At 36.0% G+C, this 7,029-nt stretch overlaps 1 pseudogene; it reads right to left on the reverse strand.

The window, feature by feature from the left end:
* Positions 1-5,524: 5,524 nt before the first annotated feature.
* Positions 5,525-6,041, reverse strand: LOC129496676 (60S ribosomal protein L18a-like; annotated as a pseudogene).
* Positions 6,042-7,029: the final 988 nt, after the last annotated feature.

A 7,029-nucleotide genomic window follows, 5' to 3' on the forward strand; every position in this document is an offset into this window, starting at 1 on the left:
ATCTGTGTAAAAATGAATGTTACTTTGGCTGTCAAAACAGGCCATGGTGAGATCAAAAGTTAAGTCTTCTTGCCCTTGCTGGTAGAAACTATTTAAAATTTGCTTAATTTAGAACTTATTTTATGAAGATAAATGGTAGAATAAAAGGAATAAATGAGTAAATAACTGTCTTGAAATTCCAGAGAATGAAAGCTTCGGTGACTTCATTGAAGGCCATTAAGAGTAAGGTCACTGTCAGCAAATCAGAGAAATATTTCCATCTAATTAATTGAGGTGAGTTCATAGTATAAAAGGCCTGAAAAGCTTTTATGCCCAGAATTATTCCTCATGCCATCTACCACAGTGTGTGGGAAATAGGTTAGGGAGAAAACTTGTGGGAAGAGGTAGAGAACTTTTTTTTAATTCTCTAATCAGTTGAGGATGATAAGACAGTTAAGTCATTGAAGGACATAGAAAGAGTTGTCCTTTAAGGACAGAAATAGAATTATAAAGGAGAGACCAAGTATTTCAAGGATTCTATGTCTATTGAATTCTTGTGTGTTTTTAGGACTATTTTCTGGCATGGCAGCATTGACCACCAGTTAGGGTAATCTGTTGTGGATAAAAGGGTAGAAATAACCTGATTTTATCAGGCTCTTAAGGCATAAATCAAATCCCAGTGAGGTTATGAATTTGAAAAGGCTGATTGTGGTTGTGTTCTTAAATATCAGTTCTATGTAGGGAAAGAAAAAAAATATTAGCCACATGCTCTTGGTAATAAATTAAAGTTGCCTGAAAGTGAAATGCAAGTTGCAAGTTGTTTATGTTTGGTCTTTGCTAGAGAGCTTTTCTTTCTTTTCTTTTCTTTTCTTTTTTTTCTTTCTTTTCTTTCTTTTCTTTCTTTCTTTCTTTCTTTCTTTCTTTCTTTCTTTCTTTCTTTCTTTCTTCTTTCTTTCTTTCTTCTTTCTTTCTTTTTTTCCCTGTAGTTAGGAAGGAATCATCCCTCTACTAGAGGAGCTCTTGCTGCTTTTACTGTCTGGGTCCCTTTTTTGTGGCCCCTGCCCAGTGAATTTGTCGTTGTCCCGTAAAGAGACTTTCTGAAAATGGAGCTCTCCTTCTAATTTGGGGGGTAATGCTCATCTCTAACATTCTCTGAAACTCCTAATAGAGACACCCTGATGAAAATGTGTTAAGAGAGAAAAGACAATTTGATGAGCAGCTCTAACAGACAGAGGCTACAGATAAATGCAGTTAATAGCAGTTTTAGACTCTGTTTCAGTATCTATTTCCTGAAACTTTCAACAAATATTTTTTCCCTCATGTTTCTATGGGTCGACTAGGCTTACTTAGTTGGGTGGTTCTTCTGCCTTATATGATGTCAGCAACTAGGATTGCTCAGTTCGATGCATTCTGGCATCTGGTCTAGGGGTAGAAGTTCCAAGAAAGCTTGACTCAGATGTCTCATGCTTTGCTGCTTCTCTGCATGTTCTTTTCATGTGGCTAACTTGGGCCTCCTTTATGGCACAGTGGTCTTAGGTTAGTCAGAATTTTTACACTGTAGCTCACTTCAAGAGGGGCAGATACAGCCTACTGTAGTGTCACTTCCACCTGAATTACGACTCAAATTCAAGGAAAGGGAAGTAGACTCCATTTCTTGATGGGGACAGTGGCTGGTTCACACAGGGAGGGAAATAATTGATGGCAGCTGTCTTGGGAGAATACTGCCATGGCCTCATTAGTCACTTTAAATTAGCACTATTAATTTTGTAAATCAGATTATTTTCATGTATCTTCAGCTCTCTCAATAAGAGCCATCTTATGTTTACTTGCCAGTTCCAACCAGCATTTTCTGGTCCTTTGGGAAAAGTGGTCCTAGTTATTCTTAGTAATTGGTACTGTTGAGGCAGGCCTTACTGTGTGCTCAGCCCTGAGTTTAGTTACTTATGTATATGAGCAAGTCCTTAAAGCAATCCTGTGAGGAAGGTATTATCTCTCTTTTCTTGAGTTTAAAAAACTGAGACTTTCAGCAAGTAAGATACTTGCCCAAGTTCTCAGAGGTTATAATGTAGGAGAGCCAGCTTTGAAAACTTAGAGGTTTCTGATTTCAAAGTTGTGCTTTTGTACTGAAATATGATAGTTCTTTTTTTAGGTCCATTATGATTCTATTTAAAACTGCTGTCAAATCCATCTGCACTAGACTTGTTGACTTCCCTGAATCTGGTGCACAGAATTTCCCTGAAATAGTTGCTTCTGTTCTCGGCATGCAAGATAGACAAAGGTCTATGAGATGATTCCATTAACAAATCTCCCCCGCCTCCCCCACAAACCTTTCTGATTCATGGCTTCTCTAACAGCAGAAATATTTTTTGGGACTTTGGCAGTTTTTCCATATCACCCCTTGAAATCTCTTTTTCATGTTCACATACTACCCACCTGACCAGCATGGAAGATATTTCTCACATCCCTAAGTCTTACTATTTTCTTGTCTAATATTAGCATATCTTAATTACATTTTCATTGCTGAAGTCTTAGACTGTGGCTGTCCAGACTGCAGAGAATTTTTCAGTAGGTTAAACAAATATAAGACTGGCTTTTACTATTTTGAATGTTAGATTCTTGTCATGTTCTCTTGTGAACTTTACAGTCTGTTAAATTTTCTAGCACATCCCTCCCTTTAGGCTGTTAGTACTTTCTGAGCCTTTCTGTATTTCACTTTGATGTTAATATTTTGTCTTTCTGGTCATGTATTTACTGTTCACCATCTTTAAAAATAGTTAAATTGTTCAGTCTCAGGCATGGATTTTTAGTCTAACTCTTGAATTCCCTGAAACCTGTTTTTGTGGGTAAAAAAATGACAAATATATCCAGAAATTAGTCAGATTTGGGTGTTGGCTTAAAAATACAATAATTTTATTTTATTTTTCTGATATTTTTCAGAGAGGACAGTGATAGAACTAGAAATGGCCATAAAAACTGACTTCTACCTTTTTGAACTATGAGTACAAAAGTTGATGGGAGGTGTGTGTCATGATGATGCCAACTTCTTATTTTAATGCCAAGGTAAAGATTTTCATTCAAGGTTGAAGTTGGTACTTCATTTAAGACCTAAAATACTGAATGACTTCCTAAAAGGAATCCTAGTTACCTGCATTATCTTAGAAGTTTTTTATTCTAAGAAGTACAGTCCAGAAATAAAATAATAAATTTTGATATGTTGTGTTTTCATTTTTAACTCACAATACTTTGTGCTGTTTGATTCTTCTTTTGCCTATGGTGTATACCATGGAGGTATATTATTTAGTTCCTAAATATTTGGGATTTTTCTGGAGATTTTTCTGCTGTGGATTTCTAGCTTAATTTCAGTGTGATTAGAGAATATACTTTTTGTGACTTGAATACTTTTTAACTTTTTAGAGACTTCTTTTATGGCCCCCAATATAGTCTATCTTATGTAGACTATAGGCATGTGAAATGAATGTATATTTTGCTGTCTCTGGGTAGAGTATTATATGAATGCTAATTAAATCAAGTTGGTTAATAATATTTTTCATATCTTCTATGTCTTTACTGATTTTCTACTTGTTCTATCAATTATTGAGATGGGTGGAAATCATAGAGTATAATCATAGCTTTGTCTGATTCTCTTTGCAGTACTTTGTTTCATGTGTTTTTGAAGCGCTATTATTAGGTGCATAAATATTTATGGCTTTTATGTCCTCTTGATAAAGCAACCCCTCAATCATTATGATATGACTTTTCTTTTTTTTTTTAAAAAAGATTTTATTTATTTATTTATTTATTTTAGGAAAAGAGAGAGAGAGGGAGAGTGAATTTGAGTGTGGCTTGGAGGAGGGACGGAGGAGGAGGGAGAAGCTGACTGCAGAGCCTGATATGGGGCTCCATCTAACAACCCTGAGTTCATGACCTGACCAATTAAGTTCATGACCAATTAAGAGTTGGCTGCATAGTGGACTGAGCCACCCAGGCCCCCTGATAGAACTTTTCTTTTATCCCTGACAGTCTTTGTTCTGAAATTTACTTTGTCTCATATTAACATAGCCACTTCTACTTTTTTCTCAATTTGTTACACAGAATATAATTTTCAACCTTTTCTACTTCTTTTTTAAAAGATTTTATTTATTTATTCATGTGAGACACACAGAGAGAGGCAGAGACATAGGCAGAGGGAGAAGCAGGCTCCCTGTGGGGAACCTGACGCAGGACTCGATCCCAGGACTCTGGCAACACACCCCGAGCCAAAGGCAGATACTCAACCATTGACCCACCCAGGTGTCCCTTTTTACTTTTTTAAGAAAAAGTTGCAGCAGCATAGTGTTTGGTGTTGCTTTTTTCTCCTAATCTGATAATCTCTAGATTTTAATTGGGATTTTTAGACCATTTACATTTAATGTGGTTGTTGTTATGATTGTATTGGAATCTACCATCTTGTTATTTGTGTTCTATATGTTCCTTCTGTTTTGTGTTCCCTTTATCCTCTTTTTATGCTTTCTTTGGATTAGTTTATTATTTTTATGATTCTGTTTTGTCTCCTTTGTTGTCTTATCAGTTAAAACTGTTATGTTATTTTATTTGTTGCTTTGGGGAGTATATTGTTCAGCTTTAACATACCATAGTCAACCTTCAAGTGATACTGTACACTTAGAGTATAAGAACTTTATAATGGTATATATTTTTATTTCTTCTTTTTCTCCTGGCCTTTAAACTATTGTCAACATATTTCATATTTAGGTATGCTCAAATCCCTGCAGTACATTGCTATTATTTTTGTTTCAAACAGCTGATAATCTTTGTTTCTTTTAAAGATTTTATTTATTTATTCATGAGAGACACACACAAAGAGAGAAGCAGAGACACAGGCAGAGGGAGAAGCAGACTCCATGCAGGGAACCTGATGTGGGACTCAATCCCAGGACTCCAGGATTATGCCCTGGGCCGAAGGCAGGTGCTAAACTGCTGAGCCACCCAGGGATCCCCCAGCTGATAATCTTTTAAAGAGATTTAAATTAAAAAACAAGTGTTTATATTTACCTTTGTAGTTTCTATTTCCAGTGCTCTCCCTTGTGTACATTGAAATTTCCATCTGGTAACTTTCTGTCTGGTAATTTTCATTCTGTTTGGGGAACTTGCTTTATTTATTGTACTGCAGGTCTATTAGCAGTTGATTTTTTCCAGTTTTTGTAGGTCTACAGAAAGTCTTTATTCACCTTCATTTTTTAAAAGTCTATTTTCCCTGTTTTTCTTCCAGTTAGTATTTTAAAGATCTCAGTACAATATTTTGTAGCTTATGTTGTCTTTAATTAGAAATCTGTTCTCTTTATCTTTATTCTTCTGCATGTAATATGTCTCTATTTTGCCTCTATGGTTGTTTTTCACATTTTTTCTTTATCACTGACTCTAAGCTTTATGATTATGATGTGCCTTAATTTTCTTCATGCTTTTTGTGCTTGGGATTCACGGGAATTCTTGGATTTTTTGTCCCTATGAGTTTACTTGGTCAGATGTGTGGATGGGGAGGGCCTTGCATCTAAAAGAAGGTGCTAGGGCTTTTGGTGGTGAAGCTTGGTCTGTGCTGTCAACTCAAGACCCCATGTGGGTGGTAGGAACTTGATCTTGGAGTTGTGGAACTGCTTGACCACTGACTGGCCATGATCTCTTCCATGTTTATGATCTGGATTGAATGGGCCTGGGTGCTGTACTGGGCCCCCACATCATGATAACCCTGAGTGACAGTGCCCACAGTGGCCAAGTCTCTATATACCCAGTATGTGTGGATCCTACTGTTGTAGCACAGTTAGATGCCAAAGTTCTTTACCTGCAGGGGAGATTGCTTAAATACCTGCCTACAGTAGAGCGTTTTTTCTGAAGACTCCTTCAGTTGAGACAGAAAGTACCAGAAGCAGGACTTGGCAATGACACGATTAGGTACAAAGATTGGCATGTGGTAAAGTGCGGTGAGTAGCATTTGGGAGTGGTAGGAAGTACCCCACCATCTTATATTCTTGCAATATGCTTAAGAGCTTCATGATGCTCTCCTTATGCATGCTGCCACCCACAAAACAAATTTATGGTTTTCAACCAACTAGGACAATTTCCAGTCATTATTTCTTCAAATATGTATTGCCTCCCCATCCTTTCAGGGATGTCAAATACATTATATTTGGCCATATGAGTTTGCCCCATGGTTCACTGATGCTTTGTTAATTCTTTTTCCTGTCTTTATTTCTGTCTGTGTTTCATTTTGGATGGCTTCTATTGCTGTCTTGTAGTTTACTAATCTTTTTTTTCTGTTTTGTCTAGTCATTTGTTAATTTCATACAGTTAATTTCATCACATATTGTAGTTTTCAACTTTAGACATTCATTTGTGTCTTTTTATTTATTTTTTAAAAAATATTTATTTATTTTTGAGAGAGAGAGTGTGTGTGCATGTGGGGAGGAGGGCAGAGCATAAGGGAAAGAGAGAATCTCATGCGGATTCCCCAGTGAGTGTGGAGCCTGATGTGGGACTCAGTCTCATGACCCTGAGATCATGACCTGAGCTGAAATCAAGATGCAACTGAGCCACCCAGGTGCCCCCAATTGTGTCTTTTTAAAATATCTTCCATGTCTCCATTTAGCATGTTCAATCTTTCTCTATTATTTTCCCTTTATAATTCTGTCAGTTTTGATTTTTATGTTTTTAAGCCATATTGTGTTAGGAGAATACAAGCTAATTACTATGCATGTGTGTGTGTGTGTGTGTGTATTCACGTGTGCATACATGTATTGTGTGTATATATATCAAAAGTATATATATTTTTTCTATAAATATTCAATGTACTTATTTTAATATATATGTAAATCATATATATGATTTTTTCCATTTAAGTCTTTTTGCTTTATTTTCTACATTGATACCAAAATTAATAAAAATCACTAAAATTACTACATTACCAGCTTTCTTCTAGTTAGTATTTGTATAACAAATCTGTTCCTACATTTTTATTTTCAGTATTTCAAGGTTCATATTTTTTTAGGTGTATCTCCTGTA

Source organism: Nyctereutes procyonoides, unplaced genomic scaffold (assembly GCF_905146905.1).
Source record: "Nyctereutes procyonoides isolate TBG_1078 unplaced genomic scaffold, NYPRO_anot_genome, whole genome shotgun sequence".
Lineage (NCBI taxonomy): Eukaryota > Metazoa > Chordata > Mammalia > Carnivora > Canidae > Nyctereutes > Nyctereutes procyonoides.